Source organism: Rhineura floridana, chromosome 9 (assembly GCF_030035675.1).
Source record: "Rhineura floridana isolate rRhiFlo1 chromosome 9, rRhiFlo1.hap2, whole genome shotgun sequence".
NCBI classification, from domain to species: domain Eukaryota; kingdom Metazoa; phylum Chordata; class Lepidosauria; order Squamata; family Rhineuridae; genus Rhineura; species Rhineura floridana.
The window spans coordinates 11,876,786-11,895,963 of record NC_084488.1 but is presented as its reverse complement, the minus strand read 5'-3'; the positions used below and the strand labels follow the sequence as shown (position 1 = coordinate 11,895,963).

The window sequence follows — 19,178 nt, the reverse complement described above, 5'->3', positions numbered from 1 at the left end:
TGAGATAAATGAGTTTCATATTTTGTGTGCTGCAAAGAAGGCCTTTCTCCATTCCCCACTAACATCTGATGGTGGTGGGGCATGCAAAAGGGCCTTTCTGCTGACTTCAGACAGGAGATAAGCTGGAACATACAAGAGGTGGTGCTTGGTCTTTTATTGGTCTTTTAAGTATCCTGGTCCTACATCATTTAGGGCAGGCATTGCCAAACTGTGGTCCACTGACTATCAGTGGTCCACAAGCTTCATTCAGGTAGTCTGCGGTGTATATGGATTTGTGGTTGAAGATGGGAGATGGCACATCCATTGCATTAAATATTCACATTGGATTGTATTCTACTAAGTCAGAGTCAACCCACTGAAATTAATGAGCCTAAATTAGCCCTGTCTACTAACTTCAATGGGTCCACTCTGAATAGGGCTAGCACTGAATACCACCCACTGGTTTTTAATTGTATTTTTAGGCTTCTTTTATTTCTTATATATTGCATTTTATTGGTTCCAATAATCCAATAAAAGAAGCAATCAAAATACAATTAAAATCATATAGCATCTAGCACAGCACGTAGCAATTGCTACAACAGGTAGAGAAAAACCAATAAGGGATCCGCCAAAACCCTCAGCATTTCTCAAGTAGTCTGTGGGGGGCGGGAAGTTTGGGAGCCACTGATTTAGGGCTTAAAAGATAATGTGAATTCAGTAATCTGAATTGACCCTGAACCTGGCAGGCATTGATGCTAATATAACAGTGGAGAAGCATGCATCAAACACTCACTGGTTAGGAATCTGGCCACTGAAACAGCAGGGGTTTTGGTCAAAAGCATCCTCACACATTACCACTCTTGATGTAACTAAGATGAGTATGAACATGGCCACATCCACCTTTTCCAGAAATGGTACTGTGTCCACATAGGAACTGAGGATCAAGGTTGGATCCAGGAGTGCCTTCAGACTGCGAAGCAGAGTTTTAAAGGGTGCTTCCTGCTACAAAACAGTCTGCATCTCGCACTAGATCAACCATAACACTAGAGCACTTCTGTCTTCTCTGATCTTATTATCTTCTCAGTTTAGTTTGTTTGCTCATACACTGCCAATTTTTAGTTTTAGACAACAGTTCAGAACCACCCTTCTGGAAGTAACTGAAGACATTTTTTGTTTCAAGACCAGATTTTCTAGCTAGTTGAAAAAGTTTCTGCCTTATGTGTTAATTTTATATTGTTTTGAAACCTATCTTCAGTTATTTTTTGTCTTATATTTAAAACTATTTTTAGCTTTTTTTACTATATGTTTGTAAATTGCCTTGACAAACGTGTAAAACACTTATTAATATATCTAATTCATTACTTACACCTTCCTCGGAGGAACAACTTTTATATCATCAAGAAGTTTAAAGAGCTGGCCATGTCTGTATATCTTTAGCAATAGAACAGTATTGTGTGCCTTCAGACCATTCTCAAAGAACTGGTAAGCAGCTCTGTGTCCTTGGATGTTTCTGTGTATGTTTGAGTGATATAGGAAGCCTCTTTAAATGCACAGAGTTAGATTTGATTCGTAGCAAATAAGTGACAGCTTTGAAAGAGGAAATTTGCTATTTCCCTTAATGTTTTTTAATGTGTTTTTTTGCTTCAGGCTCTCACATTTTAAAATAATTCAAACAAACTGTGAGTAAAACAAAAATCTGATTTCCATCAATAAATGCTTTCATATTCTACAGTTCATACACAATTTGCGCAGCAACATTGTTGAGAGACTGAGAGAGAAGCCATGAAATAATTAAATCAAAATAATTGAAGTCCAATGTACCATAAATAATTGCTGCAACTTATGGTTCCAACTTGAGTTTTTCCCTTCTGTTTAGTGTGCCGCTTTAGGTTTAGATAGTCCACATTCAGTAAAGATGTATCAGTGCCATTGTACATACTACATGAGGCAAGCCTGGGTTTCCACTATGTATTCACTCAAGAATGCTGCCAGTCGCCGTTCCTTGATGAGTTTCATTGTCTGCAAATTCATGTTTGTCTCATTCAGTTTAGAGTTTTAGCTGTGTATTTAAAATCTTGAGAGTACACTTAAAAACATAATCGATGAGGTGGTCTTCAGTAGTGATGGTCAAATTTCCTCAGACTCAATTCAGATTTGAATCAGCAAATTAATGAAATTGGAGAGTAGTAGCGTTGGAAAATTCGTTAAGTGTTCTGCTAAATTACTTGATAATTCCTATCTCTTTCTTCTGTGAAGCCTCAAACACTTTTTATCTGGTGACTGCTGTTGTGTGGTGGTAATGGTAGTGGTGGTAACCTCCTCTGTTGTGGTTGCTATGGCCACAGCAGGATGAAAGGAGGTTATTCTCCTATTCCTCCTTCTCACTATCCCTTTCCTTTTTTATTCCCAGCACCTGAAATGTTGCCAGGAGTCCTGAAAAATGCAATTGTCCCAGGATGCTTGATATCCATACTAACCTTATGCATTGGGGAAACAATGTTTTCCAGGATTCCTGGTGGCTGGAATCCCATTAGGATTGAATCAGGGGATAAATATCCTGTAGCAACCACCTGTGTAAGTGGAAAGAGTTCTCTGGTTTGGATTAAAATCTGAGCTGGAAAAGAACTCAAGGGCAGTAATGCTTACCTCCATGTTACGATAAGCATTATAAGTCACCAAGGTTTGTATTCTAAGATTTATGAACGCCATCAGCATGACTAGTTTTTAATGGGATGGTTTACACCCATCTGCATTTAACATCTAAATTAGAAAGCGGCAATGGCCCTAACATGCATTAGCTATGTGAAGGGCTACAGTGTGAATAAGGGAGAGCAAAGTCACCCCACTGCTGACATAATTCCTGTATGAGCAGAGCCAACTCCCCTTTCAGACTTTTGCCTAATGAGCAAAGGTAGTGGGTGGCAGAGCCAGGTAGGTGTACAATATCTGGCATAGGGCTACATTCCCTCAGTGTATTAGGCCTCCATGTGGCACAATGTGGTCAAAGTTAAACACTTTAATTCCTAGGCTCTGAACCTACTTACCTGGAACTAAGTCTCATTAACAATAGTTGGACTTTCTAATGAATGATCATTTATCAAGATGCCACTGATTTCAGTGAAAGGGATTTAAGCATTTTTTTAAAAAAGCTGTTTGGCTTCATTTCTGTTCAGAATATTTTGTTGTTGGCTTAATTAACATGTATCCAGTCCTGTATAATTAATAATAAATAATAAAGCTCTAGATAATTGATGGCCTTTTGAGCAATGGAAAAATGGACAGCTCTCTTCTGATTTTTAAAAAATTAATTCTCTATTTATAGTTTGTCGTACAATACAGTCCACAGGGCAGTTTACAGTGAAGGATGAACGCTTTTAAAACATCATTACCAAGTTAGCATATCTGGAAAATAACTATCATGTTTAGTGACTTTCTGCTCTCTTTTTGTTGCTTGTCTGGTGTATTTCTGTGTCTATAAAAAAGGTCTAATTCTTCCTGTGTTCATATTGGTTTCCTGCTTGCTCTCTTGATCTAAAAATAAAGTACCCCATATGTGTATCAGACTATCATGTTCATACTTGATCTTATTGTGCAACATGAGATCTAAAGTCAAACAGTGTTCTGTGGAGAAATTTTACTTTAGAGATGACACTAAGCTTTATTTCAGGAACTGCTTTATTTATTTTTAAGTTGTGGCTGTTCATGATATGTGTGTGGCGTTATGTAGATCTGCCATTGTCAAAAACAAAGCTTCAGGAAAGCCCAAAGTATAGAGTCTTAGTCTTGCATCTGAAATTATCAATGGATATACTACAAAGAACTCCACTAAGATATCATGTCTAAACCAGATACCATCCAGTCTTAGGTTTGACCCTAACCAATTATTATGTGTCCTTCTCAGATACAGGATAGGCACTACCTCTCCAGTCCCCGCTAACTTCCCGTTGTTTGCCCTAGATTGGTTCCTAAGATTTGTTTGTTTGTTTTTTAGTGTGCAGTTGGACACAAAATGTGGAGGTGGAAAAAATTGTTGCTCAGTTGGAAAGGTTATAATGTGTGGTTTGAAAAATGGGAGTGGGAGGAATTAGACATTTAAATGACAGGTAACGTCAGGGACAAAATGGAAATGGACTGCCTTCAAGTTAATCCCGACTTATGGCTACCGTATGAATAGGGTTTTCATGGTAAGCAGTATTCAGAGGGGGTTTACCATTGCCTCTCTCTGAGGCTAGTCCTCCCCAGCTGGCTAGGGCCTGCTCAGCTTGCCATAGCTGCACAAGCCAGCCCCTTCCTTGTCCGCAACTGCCAGCTGAGGGCAACTGGGCTCCTTGGGATTATGCAGCTTGCTCATGGCTGCACAGGTGGCAGGGCACGTAACCCCTGAGCCACTCACTGTGGGGGTGATCTTTGGCTGGCCCATTACACCCAGGAGACATGAGCAGGGATTTGAACTCACAGACTCTGGACTCCCAGCCAGGCTCTCCTCCCCACTGTGCTATACCAACATGTACACAAATTATATGATGTAGAATGCTCTCAGTTTCCTCAAACCATATTAAGACACCGTATTCTTTTTGGTTGAACCTCTTGTTCTTCACCTTCATCTTTAAGTGTGTGACACTTTGTTGCATCCTTGTAAATACCCTTAAAGTACTCCTTTTTTGTGTGTCTGTTAGTTGCTGAAGTAAGGTAGATTAATAAATGAATTGAATCTGCATAATAGATAAGACCTACTGGCTTCTATGGAGAAGCTGATATAGGGTGTAAGCAAGGAGCGAAACGTACTTTTCCCCCTCCTTCAGTGTGTGGTGTCTAATGGGGAATTTGTACAGTTGGAAAACCTGATTTTAAAAACCCTGTTCATTCCCATTTCTATTTCATTCTTCTTCATTTTGCTTATCTTCTTTTGTCCTACACATTTACTCCTCATATTGAGATTGTGCACTTCTATTTCCCTTAATTAAATGGAAATTACTACAGCCTGATTTTGTATTCACAGTTACTAACACAGATTATTAAAACCCCAACTCTAATGATGTGCATGCATTGAAACTCGTGTGTGTTGGAGATTTCACCCTTTCACTTCCCTAATACTGTAAATACAACAAATAGATATATTTTCTGTACAATTTATTTCCTGTTAACTAATGTTCCCATTAGTCTCCCATTAACTAATGTTCATGTATTGGGCAATACACTATATAATAAAACAAACAGAACAATAAAAGACAGAATAAACTTGCGAAAAGCAGCATGAAACAGCATAAAACAGAGGGAAAATTAAAACCACACCAGCAACACACGTAAATTATATCTTAAAATATTCTAGAGGTACATTGCATTAAAGGATCATATTTAAAGGCCTCTGGGAATAAAAAGGTGTTTGGCCGACACTGAAATGACATTAAAGTAGGTGCCAGGCAAGCCTTTCTGGAGAGGGCATTCCACAAGAGAGGGGCCACTGTTGAGAAGACTCTTATGGGGTCATTGCTGTATCTCACCTTGCAGGACACACAGAGAAGGGCCTACATGGAAGGTGAGCATGTGTAATTTGGAATATATTATTTTGAATATGCACCCTTCCAGGAAGAGAGGCAAAGTCACTGAAAGGCTCTTAACCATGATGGGAAAAAACAGTTGGAGGAAGATATTTATTCTTGGATTAAGTCAAGTGGGAAGTCTGCTGTCACCCCACAAGGATGTCCTCTTCTGGCCTTCCTACCAGATAGCTTCTGGGGGCACCCAACCCTACAGCACTGATAAATTGGAATCAGTGGGTTCCTCATTAGTATCTGAATGGGAAACTACTTAGACCCCTTGAAAGCAGCTCCAGACTTTCTAAAGGAAGACCAAGATATAAGCCAGGGGTAACCAGTGTGGTTCCTTCCAGATGTTGTAGGCTATAACTCTCATCATCTGTGATTCCTGGGTCTGATGGGAGTTGGGAGTCCATAACATCTGGAGAGCACCATGTCAGCTACCCTGAAGGGCATTAAATAAATAAGCAAGTAAACAATAGCTGCTATTCTGTTATAAGTATTCTTTGTAGTGGCTGGCCCTTGTATCAGATACATTGTATCTGAGGTACAGAAAATGAAATTAAATGGATTATTTATCTCATCTATCTCTTCTTGACAGCTATATATTGCATAAACTTTTTCGTCCCCACTATTATATTTGTTTCTCTGTAGAAAAAAAACTCTACTGCATAATTTCTTTCCCATAGTATGGAACTAAAAGCCCCATACTTTGAATGTGTAAGGAATCTGAACCTTTATTCAGTTCCTCATGATCTTGCAGTAAGTAGAGTAGGGAGTTCTGTTGTCACCCTTCTAGATGCCAATAGTGCTTTCCTCCCAGGTAGCTTCCTAAAGGGATGGGATCCTTTTGTATCTGAGGAATAAAGAGTGAAGGGCTTGTGCTGAAGATTGCCAGGGAACAGCGGCATCACTAGCCGGGTGTGGGGAGTGCGGACCGCACCAGGGTGACACCATGAGAGGGGGGGGTCACCCATAGTAGGGTTGCCACATTGCCCGGTTAGCCGGGTTTTACCCGGATTCTTTGAATGCCACCCGGCGCCCGTTTAGCCCCTTAGCTGGCCCGGATTCTCAGCTTTAATTTAAAAAAAATTGTTTCTAGATGGTCCGGTTCTTGAGATATACATAAAAATGTCAGGCCCACCCCCCCATTAAATCTTTTTTTAAACTACTGTATAGCACTTCGTAGCTTTAACCCCGCCCGTTCAGGATTGCAGCCAATCAGTGAAGCGTTTGGTTGACCTGTGGCAGTGTCTAGTAAACCTCATTGCAAGGCCAGAAAATGGTGGTTCCCCCCCTTGTTTATCTGAAAATCTCATAAATTGGGTAAGCATTGCTAATCCCATATGTCCAGAGTAAATCCCACTGAATTCAATAGGATTTACTTTTGAGTAGACATGGTTATGAATGTGCTGAAAATCAATGGGACTTTGGAGTGAATGTAAAAAAGAATTGTGTTTGTGTTCTGTTTCTGTCCCTCCCCCCCTCCAGTCCTACTTTAAAGCAAGTAGGCAGGGCTTACTTAGGTATTACAGTTTTTATTCTGCAGGAAACTAATACTGATTTTTAAAAAACTAATACTGATTTTTCTGCAATGACCAACTGGTTTGACAATAAACTATTATATGGGCTGTATGTATTTATACATCTGCAGTGTGTGTGTGTGTGTGTGTGTGTGTGTGTGTGTGTGTGTAGTCTTTCCAACAACCCTGTGAGGTAGGGTTGGAAACCAAGGCAGCTCACAAGAAATAAAGCCATTTAAAATCCAACAACCATTAAAACAAGTATAAACAGTTCAAAACAGCATAAAGTGACATGATTTGGAATTTTGGGTTGTGTGAATGAAGTTGCTTATCACTTGAGGTTGCAGTTTGAGTAAGTTCCACTGAATACACTGGGACTTGCTTCTGAATAAATAAACCTAGGATTGCACCATAAATATCTTTACAGTTTGTGTAAATAATAAATATATTTGATAGACATGCTTATATAAATATTTCTTCATTTATCATATTTTTGGTTTTTGGTTAGGAATCCTGACTGGTTGTGAGATGCTTAGTTTTCTGCCTTACTTATAGGAATCTTGTTGTGGTTGGTATGGTATTACATTTAGGAAAGTGTTAATGCCTTCTGTGTTTTTTTCCCCTATTTGCATTTCACTTATCTTTAACCTCACTCCGTTATAGCCATAGAAGCAACAGCAGCATATGCAAGATAATTAACTCCCATTAGTGATAAGAGCAAGAACTTATAATTATTATTTTAATTAAAACAAGAGGCTTATCAGTACTTTGAAGAGGACCAGATATTTATTTTCTTTCTGAACCCAGGACTGGGTCTTTCATGATGCCCGGTAGGGGGGGGGAGCAGGAGAGTAGTCGATAAGACAGACATCCTGGCATTGGTAATCTAATTAGCAAGGTATGTGTGGGGTTGTTGCACGCTTTCAGGCCCAGTTTCATTTTGAGTATGGAGGTGAAACCTGTGTAGATGTGGTTGATCAAAGGGAGAAGAAATTTTGAGTTAAGCAAAGCTCTGCTTTTATAAAACCTAAGAAACATACAGATACTTTGAATGTCTGAGTGCCTGCACCAGTGGAATACTGGAGGAACTTGTAAAACTTGCTGCAACAGTATTTAGAACCGAGCATGTGGTGTGAAAGACTCCTTTTCCTAACATTTTGGCTTGTTTTTCTCCACCCACCACATCTCTGAAATATATCGTATATGTAATGGTTAACCGTACTGCTGCCCTGACTTACTTTATGTTTGTTGCTATTTTGTGTTTTTATTATGTTTTTATATTGATTGTGTATTTTTATTGTTTTGATTATATTTGTAAGCTGTCCTGAGCTCTGTTTTTAACAGCAGAAGGGCAGGATATAAATCCTCTTAATCAATCAATCAACATTCCATAGTGTTGGAAACTAGAGTCTAGGCATTTAAGGCTGAAAATGTTAAGTTTTTTTAAAAAGAGATTTCTCACATCTTTCCCCAGTTTTTGGTGGTAATTCCTAGGCACAAAAACAAAACAACTGGACAATCCAAATATTAATATGCAAATAATTTGCATAATATGCAAATTAGCCTGCCCAGATTTGTGGAACTGGAATATGGCAACCCTAACTCAGAGCTGCCCCGCCCCTAGGCAACCTAGGTCTGGTACGGGAGGAGGTCCATGGGGGGTGACACCATGAGTTACCGCACTGGGTGACACCAACCCTAGTGACGCCACTGCCAGGGAAGAAGCTTTCCAAATTATTTTCTAATTAATTTGCAGCTTTTGAGCATAATCAAAAACCTCTAGTCATGCAGCCCACATGCCTTCTACACTGCAGAATTTAGATCAATATAGGGGAGCAGTTGCAAAACCAAACATTTCTGTATGTCTGTCTCTATACCTACATACCTACAGTAGATATGTATATACACTAAACAAGATAAGTTACTTAAATGCTAAGTAGTTGCAGGGCATAAAAGTGTTTCTTCATCATGTGGAAAACAGATGTTTGTTCTGTTCAGTTGACAGAGGCTAAATATTCTTAAGTTGAACAAAAAGATATACAATACGTAAACAGTTGTTCCATATTTGTAATACTTAGCCTCACATTTGTGCTCCTGTACATTCTTCTGTATAGAAAAACAGTCTTTAGGTCAATGAGTATGATCCAACGAAAATTAAACACCTCATTGGTAAGTTCGTGCTTCAATCTCCCCTGTTGTAATCACTGGGATTTAGAAGTGCTTAACCTGGTTGAATCGTGCTCAGAGTGTTTGATAGAGCACCACGGATTTAGTTTTAAAAGACTGAGTGGAGACTTGAATGACTTGTATTACATTCATATATCATTTTAAGCCATGGACGCTTACAATAACAGAAATTTTAAAGAATTAAAAATGTTATTTTTAGGTCTATCCAGTCCCAGAGGAGCAGGGTAGTTTTTGTCCCTTCCACAATAATGTCCTCTCCACAAGCACAGTGCTTAACCCCCCCCCCCGTCCCTGGAATAAATTACAGCCATTTACTTCTTTGGGAAAAAATTAAAGAGTTGTGACTGGGAAAACGACTGAGTTGGAGGATAATCTTGTTCACTCTATTTGGTGATTTCAGTCACTGAGAATGAAGCCTGTACCTATTTGAATAGCCACATCCTGTGTTTTGTTTCTTATTTATTGTAGAACGACATATATATGCTGAACAATATATTAAACATTTGCTTTACAAGATTTTTTCAAAATGGATATCCTCTTACCAGATTGTAGAGTTATTTCTATAGAAAGTATATACATTGATTTAAAAAAAAAAAATCTTCCCTCCCCCTTTTCAGCTTGTATTTTATAGCACCATACACTAATAATCTGGGACAGGGAAATAGGTTGAAATTATTTTGTAAGCATCACATTCTCTTTTTGCATCTAATTAGGGTTCTTTTACTTTGCCACAAAAGGTCTTTTTCAGTACCTAAGCTGTTGTGAACTCCTTAGCAATAGCTCTACACTGACGGGGCCTGTCAGTACATATCAGAGTGCAGAAGCACTTTTTTATAATTTGGCTCTTTCTGCCTGCCCCCCCCCCCGGACTCTTCATGTAAAAAACAACAACACACATCTTGAGGCATGACATTTTCTTCATGCCAGTCTGCCTCTGAACGGCACTCGCTGCTGCGGTGGATAAAAGGCTTACAAAGAGAGTCTAACAGCCAGTGGCCAATCGAGATTGTGCAAACCGCATCTGCTATGGATGAAACACGCACGAGGGAGAACGAGGACTTGGAGGAAGACTGGATAAAAGGGCTGCGACGGGAGCCTAGCTGGCAGGTCAGTGATATAAAGGTGTCTGTGAATGCTTAAAAGTGTGTTGTTCTGCCTTTAAATGCCAGTAACGTCTAAACTTTGTAAGCTGAGTATAAATGAAATATGTTTAGTTGATTCTCAGCTCAGCAGTTTACGGAAGCACATTCACAGGATCAGTGATCATTATGTTTTCATTGTCTTGGAAAGAATGGCTAGGCAATTCCAAATCTGTTTAGTTCAAATTGCAGAGGGGGGGGGCGAATAAGGAAGGTTTTGCAAATCTGTAGACATTTCTAAATTTATACTTCCCTTAATAATGGTACTTACATTAACAAGCTGCAGGTGTGCCCTGCACTATTAAAGGAAATGTGTGGGGCTTTTTTCTGTTCTTGTGTAAATGCAAGTTTATTGCATTATAAAAACAGAATGCAACACCTGCCACTCTTTTGCTGCCATAGTGTCACAGTAATTTGTAACAATGAGTTTTGTTTTGTTTTGTTTTGTTTTGTTTTAACCTCATTTAATGATGTGACCCCTTCTTTTAAAGCATGATACATGCTTGCCTTGTTATGCCGGGCTAATAGCAGGTATGCATGCATTTCCTCCCTGAAGGCAAAGGCAGTTTTCATTAAGGTGGGACTTGCAAGGCAATACTGTTTACACTCTGCAATTCCTGTTTCAAATTTGCAGAATTAGATATTTCCATTTTGTAAGCCGATAAAAGAGATCCTCTGCTAAGCACCACTGAGTGGCTTTGATTGCTCTTTACATTACATCCTACACAGCATCTCTGCACTTTTTTCTGCTCTGATGGATTTTAATTAGACAATCAACAATATTGAAGAGATATGTCATACGGTACTTTCTTTCTTCTTTTTCGCACTCCTCACAAGCTGTGTTTTTGGGGATGCTGCTGTTAATAAATTCTGATAAAGTGCTAACATGGTATCTTTCTGTCATGTGAAATTGCTGAAAAGTACAGGGCTAGTGAAGATTACCAAACACCACAAAAGACTTTTTCCCCCCACAAGAAGGAAAGATACATATTTTAAATGTACCAGATTCTCCCTGACTTTACACTGAGAAAGAGAACCATAACAGTAATTGCTGCAGAATGACCTTGGCTCTACTGGGGGTCATCCAAGTCTTTGGAATGATTCAGCGAACAGAACTTCATATAGTACTATGTGGGCAATACTTGATAGATTTTAGTAACTAGGATGTTTGGATAATAAAAATAGTAATTCAATTTTACTTTGTGTACAGGTCATATTTTTGGTTTCACAGTGCTGCCCTGTCCTGGAGGTCAAGGGCACATTATGATAATTACTGAGAGAGGACAGGTTAGTTCTGTGCTGAAAATTTCTCCTGCATTATTTTTTCAATCATTTTCTGTCAATTAATGAGAAAAGAAATTGTATTTTAAAATTATCAAAGGGGAAAGAAAATGTTGGTGAAATTTTTATGGACCTGTACAGGTTTGTTGTTTTACTTACCCTAATTTTGAGGTGGCTGAGTGGTGTTTGAGAGTGTCCTTTTTTTCATTCTACAAACCTCACCAGCAGTCTATGCTCTACGGCCTTTCTGACTTTCCCCGATTCCATTAAAACCCAGAGAAAGACTTCAGGATGTAACTCCTCCCATGGGGATGTTCCAGGTTAGGATGGGCAGCCAGGGAGGTTTCAGAGTGACGAAGAAATGTTTACTTGGAAGAAATACACAAAACACTTTTCTTGGCCACTTCTCAAAAATAAGGTAAGACCTAAACCCCACCCCAACCATAATTCTAAATAAATTCTAAAGTGCCCCGAGAAGGAAGCAGGAAAATAGAAATCTCTTTCACAGAGCAAGAAAACCTTGGAGAAACCAGAGGGCAGATTTCAGTCCAGGACTAGTACTGATAGAATTCTCTAAACGTAGAGCTAGTTGTTGTGTTGCTGGAGCAGTATATTTCCCACTCAAATGGTTTTATCCCATAGTTCCATCTAACTCCGGTAATCAACATGTGGCGGATGGATCACTGTGCTCAGGGACCAGACTGGAAGTGCTGATATGGTATGTCTCATATGACCTACCTATTCCATGTGACTGCTGGATTTGTGTATTACTGGAGCAGCATGGGATGACACATGGAGAATTGGTGTCATGTAGCAGTTAAGAGCATGAGCTGGAAAGTCCTGTATTTAAATTTTGCCTCTTAAGCAATCTTAGGCTACTGCATGTGGAATCTTAGGCTATTCCACACTCCTACAACAATCCGAAATCATACTGGTTTATCCCACAAGCTTCTTGTATAGATTTTTGAAATAATGTAAGTGAAGCACTCTGAAAGCACTACTGATATGATAACAGGAGCGGCTGGTGAGGAGAGCTTGCATTGCATACCAGGCTTAGTGGCAACAGAGTCATTACCACTTACCGAGATGTGGAGGGACAAGGTAGCAGGGAGGTCAGCACTGTGTGAGCACATCAGCAGGTGCACCAGATTGGCTCTGTCAATGTGCCCACCCATCACTGACCACCCCTTTCCCTCTTGGTAAGTGGCAGTGACTCCTCTGCCAAGAAGCAGGTTGCAGCAGTGCCCCTCCTCAGCAACTACTCTTGATGGCACTGTTAATGTTGTTGTTACTGGCAGAAACTCAGGATCACAGTGAAGTACAGAGGGGATGGAATAATAGGATGTTTCAGTCTAAGGTGCTGTTTGATTAGCTTGCCACCAGCCTCTTCATGCTTCCTTCAGTGGGGGCTCTTGGGAGGCTGAGCCAAAAAAACAGGGAAATTCAGCTTCAAGAGGCCTTGGGTGAGTTTCTTTTGATGGTAAAATGGGACATAGGAGCTATTCTTCACAGTAACACAACTTTTATACTAGTAAATCTTGTCCACTGAATGTTTAATGATGTGGAATATGTGTACTCCAAAGTACTGCTGGGTACATATCCTACCGTTGTGGAATGGTAGCCCCTGTAGAGTGGCAGCTCTTTTCTCCAGTATGAGGCTATTTCCTTGCTGGCTGGTTTGTTGTACCCCCTTTGGAACCTTATAGGCTGACACAAAACAGCAATTATTGGGTCACTTGTGTGTGTGAGAGTGAGTGAGTGAGTGTGTGTGTGTGTGTGTGTGTGTGTGAGAGAGAGAGAGAGAGAGAGAGAGAGAGAGAGAGAGAGGGAGAGGGAGGGAGGGAGAGAGGGAGAGAGGGAGGGAGAGAGAGAGAGAGAGAGTACTCAGTTGCCAAAAAAGACAATATATTTTGCTTCCCGTTTTACACATACAAGGTCAATTTCTCTTAAAAACCCCCAGATATGTCAGTCTAACTCCAGATGATGCAAAATGTGAGAATCACTTTCATAAATAGGATGAAAAATATATAGGTCAAAAATCCCAAGAGATGAGAAACTTTCCAATCGCAGTGGCTTGTCAGTGTGCAGCAATTTCTTCTGCTGACATGCTGAGTTCTCAGATATTTACAGTTTTCTTCCCAGATCATGTTTTACTCCATTATCTGCTTCTGGGCCACTTCTACCCTGGGTTTGTTTCTTGCTTACTGTGTAGCTCCAAAACTGGCTTTGCTAGAGAATGACAAACACAAATGCAATCTAAAATATTAATTATGCATTTTGGATACTTAATCACACACTGGATTATATAGTAAGCATTTATTTCTTAGGTTTCAACCATTCAATTACTGTGAGAAGTTACTTTTTCCATCTGATATGTTTGAGAGAAATTAGTGACATGTAGAACTTGCTCTATTCTTGAAAAATGTCATTGAAACTCTTCTGCCTTCTCTTGAAATTTCTCAGATGTTTCACCCCAAATTTCACTTCTTGCAAAATTTCCACATAGATCCTAACTGTAAAATGTTGTGACCAAAAAGAAAAAGACCTCTGCTATGATCCTGTGCACATTTTGGGTGTTTAAAGGCCATTTACTTCAAAGGGATTTAAAACATCCTGAGTGTGTTCAATACTTAACCTCTTATAGGTAAGAATGAAGTTGGCTCCCAGCTCTCTGGTAACCTTTTATGTTATATGAAAAAGTAATAATTTGGTAGAATTACAAATATGTTTGTTTATATATGTGACATCCTGTTGTACCACAGTATTATTTTTGATATAGAAGTTATAGAAACTATTCAGCTGAAGTATTGTGTAAATGCACTTGTTAATTCCTGCTATATGGTCTGTGTAATCTCTCCTAAAGCTTATAAAACTTCTGTTCTTAAATGAATAAGGATTTAGCCTAAGGAAATTCTTCTCTCATGTTCAGCATGATTTTTTTTTTAAAAAATGACAAAAACTTTAAGCTACGAAAGTTTGGATTTAAGATGAGGTGTTTGCTTTCTTGAGGGAAAGGGAAACAAAACTCTTATTTTAAAGGAATAAAAGCAATGAATGAAGAAACTGCATACGGTCCAGTCTAACCAAGTACTTTTAAGTAGAACTGAATTCACTTGAAGAGGTTTGCAAATATGCTGAACTCTCACATTGAAATGAATGGTATTTTAGATCATATCTGTCATGTTTAGCTCATTAGCAATAACCAAATACTTCAGGAACAGATCCCATCTTCCTGGTAGTTCAACAGGTTGCTTCACAGCCAATATTTCATATTTTATTTATTTATTTAATTATTTGTTATATTTATATCCCACCTTTCCTCCAAGGAGCTGAAGGCAGCATACAAATATGATCCCCCCTGCCAATTCTATCCTCACAACAACCCTGTGAGGTGGGTTAGGCTGAGAGAGAGCGACTGGCCCAAGGTCACCCAGTGAGCTTCATGGCCAAGTGGGGATTTCAACCCTTGCTGGCCAGGCCCCAGTCCAACACTTTAACCACTACACCACACTGGCTGTATTTAATATGGAGATTGACAGAATATATTTTGCCTTACTCTATATCCAAAAACATTCAGAATTCAGATTCTTGTTAGTAGAGCATCACTTTGGAAGATGCTGAATAAATTGGCCACCCACAATCCTTTCAGATAATAAAACCCTTGGTAATTTTTTTTATCAAACTCAGATTTTTTTTAAGTGCATTTCAACAGGCAATCATATATGTGCCTCTTCACTGATCCCAAGAATTGTGTGTTAGGGGATCATAGTGGTGCTCTTAAGGTTGTAAACTCCAAAGAGTTAAGCTAGACCTTTCTCTGAGGCTCAAGCTACACATGATGGCAGCAGGCAGTGGAATGAGAACTTGATATTTAAAGCAAAAGGAACATATGAATATGGATGCTGCTAACTCCCCTTCTCTATCTCCCAACAGACAGGACAGTCTGGTGGTTGGGGGGGGGGTGGGTGTGTGGGAAAGGTTCAGCTCCTTCACTCATACATACCTTTTAATCTAAAATTTGGACCTGGCTTTATGTATGTTAGGGGTATACCTGCATTAAACATATTGGTCTACTGCTGTCACACGTACTTTGAGCCTGAATATATATTCATCAAATTATAGTTACACTTAGATTGATTTAATGTAACACTAATCTTGATTGCAATCCAAAACACTGCTAATTCTTTGGGTCCCCATAGCCGTTACTTTTAGCACTTGCAATGAGCCAAATACTTAGCAATCTTTATGGTGCTTCAGACTCCCAACATCCCTATGAAAGAGGTTGCTATTATATAGCCACAATATAGGTAGAATACTATTTATTTATTTATTCGATTTCTTAGTCGCTCATCTGGCTGGCTACCCAGCCACTCTGAGCGACGTACAAAGCAACAAACATATAAAACATCAAAAACACTAAGCGATACTAATACGAAGATTACTTAAGGCCAGGCAGTGAGTTCATGGGTGAGTTTGAGATCTGAACTCTGAGCTCCTGGGTTCAGGTATAACAGCCTAAAATACTGCTTGGGGAACCTGGGCTGTGCAACTTCATACATGGATGAGCATGAGCCCATCTTTCAAATAGCTCTACCTACTATGTTGATAAGAACTGTAGCAACTTTGACAAAAGAGGCAGTATGGTTTGGAAGGTTAGATATCCCCAGTATATGGGAATTGACTAGAATAAGAGTACGGCTTGTGGTTTTAGGGTTCAACCCACTGGGAAGTTTTCCAGCCCAAGTCCCATTAAATGAATAGGAGCTGCACAAGAGACATTCATTTTAGTGAGACTTTCACAGTATAATTGTTACCTTCATGACTGATCCAACACTTAGTCTTGATCAGCTCTTTCTGCCTTGTTCAGCCAGCCTCTTCTAATCAGTTTTCTGATAAACAAGGTGAATGTTGTTTTGTTTACAGAGGGACACTTGTAATTAACAAGTGCATGATCATGAGAATGTGGCAAAAATGTAAAAATAACAGATTAGATCAAAACTAGGGGTTGTATCAAGCATGATTGCCCTGCTAGCACAAGGACTTCTGCCTAAACAACCAGACTTTCTCTCCTTCTCCTCTTCCAGTGCACCCCAATGCCCACCCCCAAATCCACTCTGGAAGTTTGGGGGGAAATCCAGAACAGATTTGGGGAGGGCTGCATGGGCAGAGGAAACCCTGTTGCACAGGGAGAAACTCTTGTACTAACGGGATGACTTTATTGGATACAACCATAGGTTAATTGCATTTAGTTCCCATTGAAATCAATCAGATTTAAGTCACAACTAACATCCTATTGATTTCAGTGGGACCTAGCTTAGCCTGAAACCAACCAAATAACACTTATATTCTTCCTTGGCCTAAAACAAATTTTGTTAGAATTGTCATCCATCCCCATCTAAGGCACTCTTCTACAATATTTCCCCACCCACACACCTCATTACGTGATTCATTAGCTTAATGCACCTGTCATTTTGTAGTCTTGGATATCCCTGTTCTTAAAAAGTGAGACTATAGAAATAGCTTTTCAAGGTGCCTGGCATCCTTTGTTAGGACTAGATTCTATTTTAAGTTGTTGGACTATGACCTAGGAGACCAGGGTTTGAAACCCCACGTAGCTATGAAGCTCACTGGGTGACCTTGGGCCAGTCACTACCTCTCAGCCTCATGAAAACCCTATTCATAGGGTCGCCATAAGTCGGAATCGACTTGAAGGCAGTACATTTACATTATTATAAAAAGACTTTCATCATTAAACAAACAAACAGAAAATCATAGGCATCCTTTCTCTTGAAGAGACCAGCACAAGCCTTATGAAAACTGAAGTAACTGTAGATTTACTTACATCAGTATTTTTATATGTCTGTCAGTGTCTTCAGTCCCCTTTTCAGTTTTCATTATGTTGGAGCAGTATCTGTTTAATGAAACTCAAAGAACAATATGGCATTAAATGTTTCCTAATGAAAATAAATTTTAAAAAACTTACTGCTATAGGATGTTTTTCCTTTACATATAAAGATTTCTTCATCTTATGTATGATGATGAGATATTTTATAAGAGATGTAGATAGTTAAACATTGTAAAGGGGTCAGGGGACATAATAGGATTAACATGTTTCCTTTGATTAGCACTGGTTTGGGGAGGTTTTTTGTTTTTACTTTTTTGTTTTAAAGTAAAACCTTGGGGGTAAAAGAATGAGAATCGAGTTTTAGTGTAATGTTCAGAGCAATCCAATTTATGGAAGGCCGGTGGGAGCAAAGCCAGCGGAGGTGGAGCTGGTGGAAGGTGCTGTCACATCCAGCTGCCACTCGGAGGCCTTGTGGAGGGGAGGGCGCTGGCTGCACCAGCAGGATGCAATGGAAGGAAAGAAAATACATGTTTACTTCCACCACCCCTTCTCCTGCCATACCAGCTGCTGCAATGAGGGTTGCGGGAGGGAGCCAAATGGGACCTGGATATTGCTTACGTCCCCCCGGCCCCTCCTCCATCATGCCCCTGGAACACCTCTTTTGCAGGCCTTATGCCAGCGCCCCTTACACTCAGCTGGGCTTCCCTGGCGGACCTCCAGTTGAGCCTGCTGGGTCCCGTCTCAGCTGCAGTTGAGCTGGGTTCAGGCAGAGCTTGGAAAAGTTACTTTTTTGAACTACAACTCCCATCAGCCCAATCCAGTGGCCATGCTGGCTGGAGCTGATGGGAGTTGTAGTTCAAAAAAGTAACTTTTCCAAGCTCTGGGTTCAGGGGCTTATGCTAGCGTAACCTGGCTGAGCTGGGACCCAGCCAGAGGTCCGCCATATCCAACTCACCTCAGCCTGGCGTAGATAGCAGTTGGATTGCGTCTTTAGGACCTTGTGAAATGTTCAATCCTTTCTAGTGCTTTCATGTCTGTTTTTACTAGTTGTAGTGGTTGTGATCTAAAGATATTTATTCTTTTGATAGGACAAAGTCAGTTTTTCTTAATGTATTGTCAGCTGCAGAAGCATTTGTGCAGTTTTTATTTATGATAATGATTTGTATGATGGATTTTTAGTTTAAGTAGTAGAGAAATCAAAACAGGGTCTTTTATGTTGAAATGCCTTACGCTAGTACTTAGCTATAAAACGTCTCTTAATACTTGCATATGCATATATATATATATACAATCATCCCGGTTCTCCAAGCATTCCATTTTAGAGCAAGTTCCATTCACATCATTTTCAAATGTGATATGACCCCCAGTTTGGGGATGACCAGGTTTTTTTGTGTGAACTTGCATCTTTGATATAAGCAAAAAGATAGGATATTAATATCAACCCCCTCCAAACCAAGTCTCACTTAAGAATGGGTTACATATTACAAGTAGTTGTCACCAATCAGATGTACAATAATTTGTGAGTTTGACAGATGTTTACACAGGGACCATATATGTAGGCTATATATGCATATGCTGCCCATGCTTGTTCCCCATGTAACGTCTCCTCCTTTGGATGCTGCAAAGAGATGCTGCCAGAGGAGTGCACAAGTGGCTGCATATTTGGTTGACAGCATTGTTTGTGATC

At 39.7% G+C, this 19,178-nt stretch overlaps 1 protein-coding gene and 1 long non-coding RNA gene across 2 annotated transcripts in view; both read left to right on the top strand.

Moving 5' to 3' along the window:
• Positions 1–19,178, top strand: part of PPARGC1A (PPARG coactivator 1 alpha) — a 931,093-nt gene that overhangs the window by 514,620 nt on the left and 397,295 nt on the right. The gene's annotated exons all lie outside the window — the stretch shown is intronic.
• LOC133364031 (uncharacterized) overlaps positions 10,250–19,178 on the top strand; it is a 149,600-nt gene continuing 140,671 nt past the window's right edge. Inside the window, exons 1-2 of the long non-coding RNA XR_009757811.1 lie at positions 10,250–10,333; positions 11,576–11,652. This is a non-coding gene — a long non-coding RNA (uncharacterized LOC133364031). The remainder of the gene's footprint in view (positions 10,334–11,575; positions 11,653–19,178) is intronic.